We start from the raw sequence: 14,534 nt of genomic DNA on the forward strand, positions 1-14,534 counted from the left end.
AACACTTTCTCTGAGACAGAGCCTACAGGTGCTCAGGCACCAAGCCTCCTCTGGCAACGCTGCACGCCTGCAGCCCCTGGAACGCAGGGTGTTTTCAAGCTAAATGGCAACAGGAAATTCAACATTTTAATCTCAGCTAGGAGAAACAGCATTTCAAATACAGGAAACATTGGCACAGGTTAACAAAAGAAGAGAAATTGATTCAATCTCTTCAAAAGCTCAGAAGGGTGGAAGCAATCCACGCGGCATTAAGGAAGGAATTTGGAAGGAAAGCATCCACGGATGAGTGACACCGTTACATCCCACTTGAAAGAGGAGATTTAAGGGCAGATTAAGTTTTGCTGGCAAGCTGGTGGAGCTCGGGTGATATCAGCTGTCCTGCCCACTCACGCGAAGCCAGAGCTCGTTTCAGGGCGCTGCACAACGTGGCTTCAGCTTGGAGCTGGTATCGGCCAGGATGAGCGTGTCCCCACTGAAGCATTAGGGTCTATGGACCCAGCCAAAGCTTCCATCTCAGCAGGCCGCCCAGTCCAAACAGCAGCAACTATCGTCCCAGGCCTGAAATATGTGGTAGTGCGTGTGAGAAATATGCTCTGCTTGCTCCGGGAGACAGAGCAGATCCTGGCACCTCCTAATTCTTTTAGAAATGCGGTCACCTTCAGTGCCTCGAGAAAGAGAGGCAATTCCAGCGGCATTCAGCTTTCAGCACTTGGCAAGAGAGGATGGGAAAAAGTATCCATTTTCTTAAACAGGGATCTAAAGGTTGGGAGGGGAAGGAACATGCACCAAGAAACCCAGGCAGGAAGAAAATCAATTAGCAGATGGGGTACAGTCAGGAGGGAAGAGAGCGCCTCCTGCTAAAAGGAGGCTGCAAACAGCTTAGCAGTTACTTAGAGGAAAAACATCCCTCCCACCCCTGGAAAACCTGCCCTGGACGTGTCAGCGTGTCCTTTCTGCGGTGTCAACCGGTGCAACGGGCAGGCAGCAGGTCAGGGCACCCCACAGCCTTGCCAGAGCACCTGTGCTCCCGGGGCACCCCCAGGTGCTGCCCACGGGATGGGAGGGTGAGAAGCAAGCGAGCCTCCCCGACACGTTACCCTCAAATCTCATGTAGATCCGAATTCATCAGGCAAGCAGTTAGTGGCCAGATTCTGCTACAGATCAGAGATTTATTTACTCACCAGAGTCAACTGGAGGGAAGGAAAAAAAAAATACGTAAACCAACAGCCCACACACTTCCCTCTCCCTTCATTTATTTCTGGCGTCTTCCTACTTTGCATGGCTTGTGACACCACCAAGCCCAGAGCATCCTGCAAACAAAAAGCAGAAAAGCTGGTCTTTCGTGGGGATAAAAGAAGGCATAGGATCTGCCCCTGAAGTACAAACAGGTTCAGACACCTTCTCTCAGGAAGATAAAGGTTGTTTCGCATGTAATTCCTCCCACCGCCTCGAGCTCCTTTAAAGTACCCGGGGGAAGGAAGGAAGGAAGGATGTGTCAGGAGAAGACGGCACATTTGCATCAGGCACTTTGACGGGATAACCACTCCTGCATACCCCCGGTTATTGAGGAGGCACTAGTGGGCACCTCGCACGAGTGGGAACAGGCAGCAGGCCTTGCCAGGCTCGGCGTGCGTGCTCCGGAGCCTCCCATGGCTTCCCGCACACACTGCGGGTCTGTGACCACGGCACGAGGAGGAAGAGTGGGAAATGGAAAAGTGGCACGTAGAAGCATGGTGGTACATCCCTCGGATGTTATTCAGGTTAAGGCTGCGTTTCAGTAAATAACTAGGTAGTACAAACGGGAGACTAAGTGCACATATATATTAGAAGGGGAAAACTTGATTGTTTTTTCCTATTTTCGGTAAAACAGAAGATCGATCACCACCCTGGAACAGCTTGTTCTTTCTGTCCACCATGAGGAGAAAGCCCGAGATGCCAACCCAAGCTGGGTGAAGGTGCCTGCTACCTTCTTGTCTCCCCAACAGCTGACTTATTTCCAGAACCACTACAGAAACAAAGGTCTTCTTCATACCTGAAAACCTGGCTAATGACGCACTCAAAGCTAACGCTAAAGCGCTGGTGATTAAGTCCATCCTTTTCCCAAAGACCAAGTAGGCCTATGGGAAAGCAAACAAACATACAACAAATCAAGCGCAGATGTTCTCCGCATCTCCTAAACACACACGTGCCCACGTTGGGGTACGCTGACCCTCTGCAGCTCGGGATATAACCGGCCTCCAGCACCTGGGCCTCCAGGAGAGTCAATGGAGCGCTGCAGGAGCAACACAAGATGGCAAATCCACGTGGCTTCTGCCCGTGCCACAAGCTGCTGCCCCATCCCCTCCACGCAGCTCAGTCCTACCAATCCCAGTCTTCTCCTGTTGCTTTGCGCTTGCCAAACTGCTACAATTAAGGCATCAGTCTTCTCTCACTAACTCCTACGGACTGCAAACCCAGTCCTCTCTTCCTGCAGTTTCAGCTCAAAGCAATTTTTGGCTCAGCTTTCAAATGGGAGCAGTTTCGACACCAAAGTACTACTGACAGCAGAGACCAAAAAAACAACGTAGTGACACAAAGGGATGCTTAGCATCACAGATCAGATTACAAACATGCTAATGCTGGAAAAAAAAAACATATTCTGATTTCAGACAGGGCAACATCCCCAGGTAACATTCAAAATGCTTGATGACTCTTACTGCTTTCTTAGAAACCCTTGAAAAGTACAAAACATAATTTGCAGCTTCTGCTTGAGAGAGGGCGTGCATGCTTTTAGCAAGACAGCCCCCGGCCCTAATGGGAGACTTCTGCCTCTTGCAGACATTATGCTGCATCTACATTTCCACCATCCTTCCCCCCTTGCACTAGCCCAGGACGTGCTTTCAGCAGCTGCCGTAGATGCAGACAGCATCCCTGCAGCTGAAAATCATCTCCATGTATAAATAGGGTTGCATAACACAGATGCCTCCAGAAGATGCCCACCCAGCAACAGCACCACCAGACGCCCCGTGTTTGCAGCTGGATGCTGAAAAAAAAAAAAAAAAAAAAAAACCACTTTGAACGAGCCCTCCCTGGTTGAGAGAGGAGCTGACACCCAGCAGGAGGCTCTCTAGCCCCAAAAGCCAAGGTTTCTGAGGGCCCGGAGGACAGTGGGATAAGCAGGTGCCTCCCTCCTGTGGCAGCCCGTGTGCGAATATGGGGTGCAGGAGCAGAGGTGGCGCAAGGCCAGAACCTGCAAACACCCTCTATCAGCAAGGATCCGGGCAGATCTAAGGGAGCAGCGTTTACTAGGGCGAGCGCTGGTGCGTCCTCTGACGCTGCAGACACCAGAGCATCGAGCCCAAGGCCGAGGAGCTGCCCCTTTTGCCAGACCACAGCCCTGAGCCACCCCGAGCAGGATCCCCAGCCCGAGGTACTCGCAGTCTTCTGCTGCTCGCTCCCTTTTGCACGTGCCGAGGCACCACGAGAGCTCCCCTCTCTCCTGTCCATCAGGAGGAGGGATGCATTACTGCCCTGAGGACCGCGGCTTCGTCGTTCACTGACTCGGGAGACCTTGAGCATCTGCAGCAGGCAGCTCTCCAAGGCATTTCCTGCGCTGCCAGTCCCCATCCTGCCACATGACGATTTCCCGTCGGGGTGCCCCCACCTCCTCCGGGGACCTTGCTCAGGATTTCAGCTGGCAGGGAGCCCAAGGGCTCTCTCTACCAGCAGCGAAACTGGGCTGTTGCTAACGCTGCCGGCCCTCACGGCATGCCAGCAGGGCACAAATCATCCTAGAGAAACGGTCTCTTCTGCTGCTAGCTCACTGCTCCAATGTCACACGCTTTTTTTTCCCCTCCACTCCGGGATGCAGCAGACAAGTCAGGCAAGACCCATGCCCCAGGACATCCTCCCGCCCCTCCAGCACAAGGTGGGGAACACGGCACCCCCAAGTACCCTTTCCCTTCCCCTCTCTTCCACATTTCAAGATTTGGGTCCTGTGCAGAAAAAAATTGCTTCTAGAGCCACGCCAAGCCGAGCGCTTTGTTTTTAAGAACAAGGTGCAGTCACCTCTTCAGCTACCTCTCCTACTCCCACTTCAGGACAAAACGAGGCAACAGGCGAAGTGCTGACAAAGATGTGATTAAACTTGTAGGGCTGCTCCGTTTGAATGGGACAATCCTAGCCACGGAGAGAGCAGGTATCACCCAGATGAGCCCGTACTTCACGTCTGACAGTCCAGATTAAGAAACGAACCAGAGGGGCCAGGGCCAGAACGGCAGCAGCAGCTCAGCAGTGAATAAGTGAAGGCACAAGCTCACCTCGCAGGGGTTTGGGGCACGGGGCAGGAGGAAGAGCACTTGCTGAGGACTTGCTTTTCCTTCCAGCAGCGATCCGTGCCTGCCCCATGCAGAACCAGGGGGGATGGGAGAAGCCCTCCAGCATTTTGGGCCCCCAGCCACAGTCCTGTCCCCCTGCTACAGGTTTCTTGGGACTGCCAGCTCAGTTCTCTCTAATAAAGGCAGGAGGCACCACGCATCAGATGGGGAACAGACAGAGAGGTATGTGGGGCTCGGGAAAGACCTCTCCCCACCACAAAAATGCAGACGGCTTACCTGTCATACCCTGGGGGGGCTCTTCTGAGCAGTTCTTTTTTTCTTCTTTTCCAGAAAGGGAAAGAAGGGGGAAGCATCTCTGGGCAGTCAGTTAAAAAAAAAAAAAAAAAAACTAAGCAGCAAGTAGATCTACCCTCTGTTGGCCTAACACACAAGCGCTTCCCCTCACTTCCTCACATTCTGCAGATGCCTCCTTGCTATTCCCTCAGCCTTTCACCCCCCATCAATGAGAGTGGCAGGAATTCAGGCCAGAGCCCACGCCCCAACGGGAAGAAAAGGTGAGGGAAGGGGACAACGTGCACGATCCCCCAGTTAAGCCAGTTGCTGGCTTTCAGTCTGCCATCGAGGCAAGCAAATGCACAAGCCCCCAAACTGCTCTCCTTTCCCAGACCAAGGAGAGGGAGTCTTACTTAGAGTGCTGTTTACCAGACCAGAGTTGGATTTTTTTCAAGTACTTTTACTTTTGAAGACAAACGGGCAAGAAAAACAGGTACAAACCCAGAAGCAAACCATGAGCAAGGGCCAGCACTGCAGCAACGTTGCCCACGTGGTTTGGCTGAAGGGTGCATCACACCTTCCGCTGCCTCGTCCCCGGAGCCAGCACAGCCGCCTGCAGCCTGGGCCCCTTGAAAAGAAACCCTGGAGGAAATGCTGGAGGATGCCTGTACCAGGTACAATCCCTTCTCATACAGCTTCAAAGCGATACCCCAACAGGCATGGCTTTTTCCTGGTTTATTTCAAGGGCACCCACATTCAAGGCCTTGTGTTAACAAGGGCTGCTTTGTTAAAAACAGGGCTTGTTTTCTAATTTAACGAAGATGGAAACCAAGGTACGGCCAGGGATACTCTCATCATTTCAGAAGACCTTACTTGTGTATTACACAGCTACCACTTCCAAGAAACTCACCTACCACACACGCCACGGTTGTTAACTGCACTTGCTCAGGGGCCCTTTTCACCAGAGGGCTCTGGTGGCAGCTTTCCTGCATCCCCTCGCTGGACGTTGTCCTTCAGTCCCTCCGCTTTGCCACAGCTGCTGCGGGCCGGGCACACTTACACGCGAGGCAGCGTTACTGCCTCCCGGCAGCAAACAAAAACAGAAGAGAGATTGAGTTTCCTCAGTAAACCAGCAGGCAGTTTATCTTCATCCGAGGCCATAACACTTCATAAACATTTACCAAGTGTTTTTCTTTCCCCCCCCTACACACTCAGCTTCTTCCCACAAGCTCAGAGCACCTACGAATCCTCGGCTGGGGACTTGTCCCATGCTTCCCCTTCAAAGGGCAACTACTTGGAGGGGTGAGGAAGACGGCTGAAGCCCAGCGGTACAATCTGCTTCTCTCCTGCCTCAGGCCTTTCTCGGCCCGTGGCAAGCCCCGCACACAACCTACACGCAGGATGTGATCTGTAACAATGCTGCTGCCAAATTTCAAGCTCACATTATCTGCAGAGAAATGCACGCAGTCATCACAAAAACTGGCGCAGACCATCAGAAATTTAGCAAGAAAGGAGAAATCAGCACTTGGGTACGGCTGTAGCGGAGGATGCTGTCTCATACGCCCTGTGACACGCTCACAAGGACACGACATCCCTTATGCCACGGTATTTGGCACGAGGCTTGTGCCTTTCTGCTCGTATGGCAAGGCACCAGAAACCCCTAATGACTTCTAATGCATTTCAAGGCATCATAATGCAAAAAAATAAAATTAAACGAAACATAAAGCTTCTCCCCAGCAACCCTCACAATGCATGCACACCAAACACAAGCTACTACCCAGCAGTTGCAGCCATTTCAAGAAAACGCCACCATTTGTGCAACGAGCTGAAACAACAAAGCTCGGGGCAGTAGCGAAGCAAACCTTTGCTGGCGATTAGACCTCAGCCCTCCTCATCCTGCGGCTGTGGTCCCACTGGAGGCAGACAGCAGCAGCCAGAGGGCACCTGACCAAACATCCACCCGGGCTAGATCCTGACCACACTGGCCCCCAAAAGCCACCACCAGCAGCAGAAGGGGAATAGCAAGGCATCACGGGATGCAGTAACGAGGTGGTACCAGGAAGGTCGGAGAGCTGGCACGGGTAAGGATGGGACTTCAGGAAGTGCTGCCAACTCTTCAGCTCTGCGCCTCGCTTGGCACATTTGGGAAAGACCTTTAACACCAGTATTTGTATTTTTCAGGTTTATTACCAGAGGAAAAAGAGAATATTCCAGCATGGCAAGCCCTGAAGCTAAAATTACAAACGTATAACTGACGAGTTCAGAAGCAGTTGGTGTAACTCCGATCCCACAACGAGAGGTCCCCAGCATTATCGACTGCCAACAATTATTACTCACTAGACATACAACACAGCTTTGTTCCCAACTGGAAGCCACAACTGCAGGCAGCAGGAATTGCTACCAAAGGCAAAACACAAAGCACAGCCTCGCCACGCCAAATGTTCTCCAAAGGGGGACACAGGAGTGGACACAGAAGCCTTATCTTTGCCGACATCCTCTCAAACAAACAAACAGAAATGAAGAGTGCATGCCCCGAAGGAGGGGGCCAGCAAGGAGAGGGTACCCCCAAAGAGGCACTAGGTGACCCTTCCAGGCTTAATGCATGCTTAATGAAACGTTTTGTTCATTAGTTATTGAACTTTCATTAGCACTTGGAGGGAAAGCTACACGCAGAAAAGATGAAACACAATCAATTTCTCCTGAAATTGCATACATTTCCCCACATTAATCCTCGGCAAGTTCTTCCCAACTGATATTAAGCACCAAATCAATTAATACTAATTGCTCACCTTACTTTCACAGAGGAAGCTTCACACCTCAGCAAGCCTCAAAAAACAAAAAAAAGTATTTTTTTCCAGATACTTGCCTGGTCTTTTTATATTCATTTAGCTCTGCACTTAATTATTTTGGCAAGTAACTGTGTCAGCTCAAGTTTCCTTACTCATTACCCTTTTGCAGAGCGAGAGCACAAAGCAATCACGTTTTTATAACCGCACAGCCGCTAGCAACAGAATAAACAAAGTTTTCTCTGAATCACGGGGTGAAATCCCCAACCCATTGACTTCATTAGCAGTCTTGCCATTAAATTAATAAGACTGGTCCGACTTTCCCAGGAGACAACGCTGACCGAGCGAGGAAACGTATTTTGCCAGTAACAAGCGAGCCTAGCAGGATTTAGGTTCACCTTTCTCGTGGATGCAGCACGTACATTTATCACGCGCATTTTTAACACATGCCATACAGATAGCACAGAGTAAACAGGAGCCACATTTGTCATCCCCCGCTGTAGGAGCGCAACAGGTTTTCTCACCACCACGTGATGAATCCTCAGAGAAGGTTTTTCTTCCTACACTCCACATAACCACATTATACCTCAACATCCCCCTCCCCTGCTAACAGGACTTAATTTTTTTTCCTCTTTTCTAAACACAGGTCCATTACTGTCTGCAAGACAAACAAGACAAATAGCTTCACAAAAGAAGTGACTTAATGCAGACGGTCTTTCTTCCCGGTTAGAGCCGTGTAGAAAATGCTGCCAAGCAGCTCTGCAAAGCACAGCTGGGACCCACGCTGCCTCCACGGGTCCGTGCACCTCTGAGCACCCCGTGGCCAGGGGCAAGGGGGTGCCAGCGACCCTCAGCCTCCGGGAGGGCTCTTTGGCATTATTGTGGAGCTGCAGCTAAGCTCAAGCCTTCTGCAGCCAAGGACGTCTCAAGCTGAGTTAGTTACACGGTGGGAACCCAACAGCCTCACCTCAAAACGCCTCTGTAGTCGTCCACTTCGTGCACTTCCTGCAGCGCTTTGCTGCCTTTTCTCCCCTCCCTCTCACTTGGTCTTGGCTAATACTGCAGGGAACCCAAGTCTCTGCAGGGAAGATGCTTAACCTTTATTTTGTTCTTGGGTTGGAACAAGTCAAGTATCGCTGTCATGCAGCTCTGTCACCGTAACAGCACTCCACCTTGTTGCACAGCAGACATCAAATCCTCCAGAACAAAAAACAGTCCCCTCTTAAAAGCATGATGGTAAAGGTGCATCGTATTAAGGGGAAAATAAACTAAAACAGCCCTATCTGTGGGTTTGCTTGTTTGTTTTTTTGGCTAAGGTTCTCCAGATTACCTGTCACACAGATAATTTTGAAAGCGGCTCTGACATTGTGCCACCGAGACACCCACCCAAACACTAGGGCAGGTCCACGATGAAGGAACAAGCACCAAACGGAGGCATCATGAGAGTTACGCCAACACGGAAAAAAACACAGGTAGGGCACGAATGAAGGTCTTACTAATAAAAACATCAAAGAGCACCAAAACTGTCCAGCAACTTGGTGTGCAGCTAGTAAGCAGTACTCTGAAGGCTTTGAGACATGCTGCTGGTAAGCAGAAAGCAAAGAGATGGCAGGAGCTGGCACAACCGAAGCGGCAAGATGCAGATCGCCCAGCTTTCTAGAAGAAAAAAGGAAACCAAGTGTGATGGACTAAGGCAGGAGATCATCCAAAACAAGGAAAATGTTGCTGCTACAGTAACGGATGGGCCTGACAGACACACAGCAACTGGGTCCAAGCAGGAACTGCTCCCACCTGCTGAAAGCCTGGTGCTTGGCGGTGCGTCACTTGCCAGGGAGGGCAGACAGCCAGGCAGGGGGATAATGTGATTGCAAATCCAGAGGGGCCACACAGGCTACTGTACAAGAACACTGCGGGGGGGAAAAAGTCAAAACATGAAGGTAGAATTTCTGTAACAACATCACAAGTTTTCTCTCTGTGTGTAAAGAGGGACGAGATAAAGGGGATCAAGGTATTCGTGCTCTTGCAGAGTAATGCTGATAAAGCAGGAAGCCGTGGACAAACTACTAGGCCACGGCTCTCTGGCATGAGGTTTTAAATCTTCAGATATAAGAAGTTTTGAGTGAGAGATGAGAGATGTTTTCCAGCTGTGGTTTAGCTTTAGCCTAGAGATATGCAGTTGCTCTACAAAGGTAGTTCCTAAGAACACTTTTTTTTTAAAAAAGCAACAAAAGGAGAGGAAACTCCAATAATCCAAGAGTGCTATCATCAGCCAGGCTGAGATTAAACAGCAAAGCACTGACTGAAGAGGATGCAGGATGAGACGGGAAAAAGACTTCTTTCCTTCGGTAGTTGGTTCGGGTTGCAGATCTCCCAAGGAGGCTGTGGACCCTGTGTGGTTTTACCTGGGGAGAGCAGGAGAGCAGTTCCTCTCTGAAAATACACTTTAGAACGAAGAGAGAAGAGAAAAGGCTTTCCCCTGACAGTGGGAAATGCTACCGTAGCCCCCCACTCTCCATCGAGGGGCAAATCTGCCCCCACCAGCGTGAGGGCTTTCCACGAGCCCTGCCATCAGCAACCTGCCTGCACAGCCCAGACCTCTTTGCAGCCAGGTCTTTGCCCCCGTTCTGCGAAGGGAAGGAGGGCCCTGCCCTTCAGGAAGGGGCACGCTTGGCCAGAGCAAGCGAGCTGTCAAGGAGGCCGTGATCGCTCGGCGAAATGGCGCAAACAGAATGGCAGATGCGCGCTGCCAGCATCCGTGGCGTGAGAGTAATAATTTTAAAGTGCTGCTTGATGTTTCTCTGATGAAGCTATTTTCAGCCGCTTTGAATCTTCTTCAGAAAAGCCAGTCTTTCTGAAGCAAAAATGAGTCGTGACTGCTCTGGGCTCGGATGCATGCATGTAATCAGTTCAGGTGTTTAAATTATTTATCCACGAAGAGGAAAACTGTACTAACCTTCGGAACAGAACATATGAAAGAGAAAAACAATTAAACATAAAGACATGCCGAATAATATGAAGCAGTACGGAGTTCTCCGATGCAGATGGTAACTATGGCTAAAGGTTTTAAAAAACAAATAAAGAAAAACCCCTTCTGCTTAAAGACGTAGTGAGTTCCAAATATGCATTTTATTGCAGCCTGGTCTGCAAAATGCAAAATACAGAAGTTTGCTGCATTCTTCACGACCTACGCTTACGTAAGTATGTGTGACATCCAGTGCTCTGGACCAGACCATCTCTCCTCATCACCTGCCAGCAGACATAACCCCTTTGCCTTTCCTCTTTGATCCTGCCTTTCTCCTGCTGTCTCTCCCTCTCCAGGCCACAGCTGCCAGGAGACCTCCCAGGCGGAAGATACACAGGGTGGGAGCGACCCCACAGCCTGGTGAGATGGCTCCCTGCGGTACTTACCACAGAAGACACTGCTCAGGAGCTAAAGCTGCTGGTCCCCAGGCAGACCAAGCAGCTGCGGTGACACACCAGGTCCATCCTCACGAGCACGCCGCCTTCCCTCCGCCCCTCGCTCCCTGCCCGCTCCTCTAAGGGAAGAAGTTCCTAAAACAAGGCTGAGGTTAATGGATTGGGCATCTCGTTCCAGCTCGCGGATGCTCGCTTGCTCAGACTTGGCTTTATCCACTCAAGTTAATGGAGGAGTTCAGAAAAAAGTGTATTTATATTGCAGACTGGTGAAAGGTAAAACTGGACGCATTTACCACACAACGCTGAACCCCAGCACCAGTACCTTTATTTACAAAGACACGGCCAATTAAGTTGATAGCACGGCACACACAGGCAGTCTCTGAGCATCCAAGGAAAGAAATAGGTGGTTACTCCCATGAAAACCGAGCCCTTCTCCCGGTTTGTTACTGTCTCTCTCTGCTTTACCACCCGGCAGGCAGTGCTGCCAGCCGTGAAGGTGGGGGGCAGCAGCCACTGACAACAGCCTGCTCCTAGGCAAACGATCGAAAGCCCTTCCTCAGCCCGCACAGTATCGCAAAGATTGGGCTGATTACATAGAAAACGAGCTCCCCACCTCTGTAAAGGAGACCCGGTAAGAAGTTCAAGGTATTTCAATTTACTTCAAGCCATTACCAGCTGCTGCTTCAATCACGTTGCTTCTATAATCTGGGCAGCGTACCAAAGATCACAAAGGTTTGGGTTTAAGTTTCATTTAAAAACCTCCTCGCAGGAGAAGAATCATTCCTCCATTTTATTAAGCAAAAACCATAGGCTGCTGACAATGCTATTACAGGCGGCAACATCAATGGAACGTTATATGTATATATATAAAACATATAAAGAAAAATATTGAGCTGGAAGGCTACTAACAAAAATAGCAAGGAAGACCCCTGGGACGTTCTCTTTGCAATTCCTTTTTACTCAAGCCAACGCTTAAAGCCTCCTGCCTCAGATTCCCAGGTAGCCTACAAACCATTTTACGGCACCGTTGCCCAAACCAATCTGGCTGTCCAGCCGAGCAGTTTATAAGGGAACGCCATGCCTGTTACTGACAACGTTCTCCGCAGGGCAAGGAGAAAACCCACAACGCAGACGCATCAACTTTTTCGAAAGTAACATCGGCTCGAACTGAGTCACAATGGGAAAGTGACCTGTTTTGACGCTGAAGGTCCTTGGCATGACTGCTCAGAGCAAAACCATCTGTGAAACTGCACAAGGGATCCAGTTTCACGTGGAGCAGCAGCCAAAGAGATAATACATACATTAAACAGCCTCCAGCACCACGGTCTGCCCAACTGCTCCCACCTACAGGGGATCCCGAGTCCCCTTCTTCTTAGGATCGACTCTCCAGCCACAGCAACCCTTCACTTGACGCTTGGTTTCAGCCTGCATCAGCCTTTTTACTCATTCTTGCCCAACTGCACTTTTGCCATTAGTACTTTTTATAAATACAGATGAGATATAAAAAAAAAAGCACTTCCATTCTCTCCCCCTACCCCCCCTTTTTTAAGCCTTATGCTGTAACCCTAAGGATAATTACTTTGGGGGCTGAAATTTCCCATTCTTGTTCTCATCCCAGAAGCACACACCTGAGGAAGATCTGCTTGGTCATAGAAGGTTTTTACACGTATTCTCAGATAGGTAAGCCCAGCTGCTTTGCGAACAGTAGCTAAAAACCACAGGATTTAAGAAAGGAAAATTGGATGTGATGTTCCATGTTTTAGTCAACAGCCTTCGCAGACGCAAACCTCCAGTTGCTCTGGAAACTGCAGCTCGGACACCACCACGCCTATACATCAACCTGCTGGCTATACATGTTAGCAGCTCCTCACGCTCACGTGACAGGGACTTTTAGCCACGAGCGCTGCACCCTGGTCCTCCCTAGGTGGCAATACGTCCCGTAGCCCTCAGCGCAGCTCTCCGGCTGCATTTCCTTCACGCCTCAAAAGCCGTGCGGACCTACTGTCACGACAACAGCCCTTCAGATAAGGGAGAGATGGAAACACACATGGTTGCTTCCAGGATATGCCAGGGGTTCAAAGCGCGGCTGCTTCTTCCTGTGTTTGTGGAAGCTGGAAGCAAACGGAGGGCTCGGAGGATGAGCGAACACGGTGGATGAGTGGGACGCGGTGCACGGCTCCGCCAGCGGCTGGTTCTGGAGGAGACGGGAGGAAGGCTGGAGCTGGCAGCGGAGCAAGAGGGCAATTGGTGAAAGGGAGTGGAGGGAGATGCTCAGAAGAGAAGTAGGAGGAACGAGCACTGGATGCTCGTGGAGGAGGATTTGACACAGCACAAGAAGCCAGATTAAAAGAAAAAAAAAAAAAAGGAAAATATTACATATGTAGTAAACGGCCTGAGTGCCGGTTGCTGTGGAAACCGTAACTTTGAATTCAGTGGCTAAAACCCCTAGCATTTCTATTTATACCATGTGCCTCGCTACGGCACGAGAACTTGGAGAAAGGGAAAGCTCCAGCACCAAACAGGTTCCCCCCTGTGGCACGCAGAGGTCCTTTAAACAGTGCGTTAATTGGTCGTTTGATCGAGTCCCTTCCGATGCTCCTGGCCACCGAATGGCCACCCTGCGTGTGTACCTCTGACAGAAAGCCACCGCCGCCTTCCAAGCAAGGCCAGGTGAACCACCGGAGAGACGCCGAGCTGGACTCACAGAAACCTACTGCAGCCTAGAACAGCTAGAGAAGCCAGAAGGGCCATTAGAGACGGCAGTATTTGTTTCTTTCATGGCAAATTAGAGTGAGCTCTATGTGAGCTTAAGGAGGGAGAGATCTCAAAGTCAAAGACCGCTAAAATGATGCTGAGCACCCCATTTGCTTAAGGCCTCCAAAATATTGCCTGTAGCGTACTGGAAAGCGTAGATTGGTCATCAAGGCAACAACACCGATCACAGCGAGCCCTCATTTGGGAGAGCCTCTATGGAAACGCTTCAGGTCATATAGCTGCCCGTCAGGAAAATGGCTTTTTCACCCTGGGGGCAGCGCTGCCCTGGGACACCGGCCGTCCCCGCTGCCCTCCCATCACCAGGACAGCAGACCCAAGCCCCCACCGCACCCCCCTGGTGCCGCTGCGCAGCCTGGAAGGGCAGCAGCCCCCCAGGGCTCTCCCACCCACCCGCGGGGCTCACCTGGCGGCAGCTGGGCACGGCCGGACAGACGGAGAGGCGCTGACGGACGGACGGACGGACGGACTGAGGGGGCCGGGGTCGCCTCGCGCCCCCCCCAGGCCCCGCTCCCGGCGGACAAAAGCGGGGCGGCCGCCGCCGCCGGGCTCCCCTCACAGCCACGGCCGGCAGCGGCGGGGCCGTCGCGGTGCTGGCGGCGGCTCGCAGGCCCGCGGGGCCCCTCACGGCCGCCGCCGCTGCCCCGCCTCGGCCCGGCCCCGGAGCGCTCAGAGCGCGGAGCCGCCGCCGGGAGGCGCCGCTGCCATGTTGCGGCCGCCAGCGCCGCGAGGGGGGCGGTGCCGACGGGCGCCATGGAGACGGGCCTCCCATTGGCCGCGGCGGCGATCAATCGCGGCCCGGCGGGCCAATGGGAGGAGGAGGCGGCCAGCAGCGCGGCGTTCGGACTGGGGATGGTGTGGCACAACGGCACACGCGGCGCGCGCGGGGAGCGGAGCGGAGGGGGGGGGGCGAAGTTCGCGCGCGCGGCGGGATTGGCTGAGGGCGGGGGGTGCGAGGCCGCCTCGAGCT

General features: G+C 51.9%; 1 protein-coding gene across 9 annotated transcripts in view; it reads right to left on the reverse strand.

Moving 5' to 3' along the window:
• Positions 1-14,273, reverse strand: part of TIAM1 (TIAM Rac1 associated GEF 1) — a 176,327-nt gene extending 162,054 nt beyond the window's left edge. For 4 of the 9 annotated variants that reach the window (XM_066977962.1, XM_066977952.1, XM_066977958.1 and 1 more), the window contains exon 1: positions 13,971-14,273. The gene's annotated coding sequence lies outside the window, so the exon portion shown is untranslated. The remainder of the gene's footprint in view (positions 1-13,970) is intronic. The other 5 variants (XM_048071387.2, XM_066977986.1, XM_048071382.2 and 2 more) reach the window with 3 other exon arrangements.
• Positions 14,274-14,534: the final 261 nt, after the last annotated feature.

The sequence above is a fragment of the Anser cygnoides genome, chromosome 1, assembly GCF_040182565.1.
Source record: "Anser cygnoides isolate HZ-2024a breed goose chromosome 1, Taihu_goose_T2T_genome, whole genome shotgun sequence".
NCBI classification, from domain to species: Eukaryota; Metazoa; Chordata; class Aves; order Anseriformes; family Anatidae; genus Anser; species Anser cygnoides.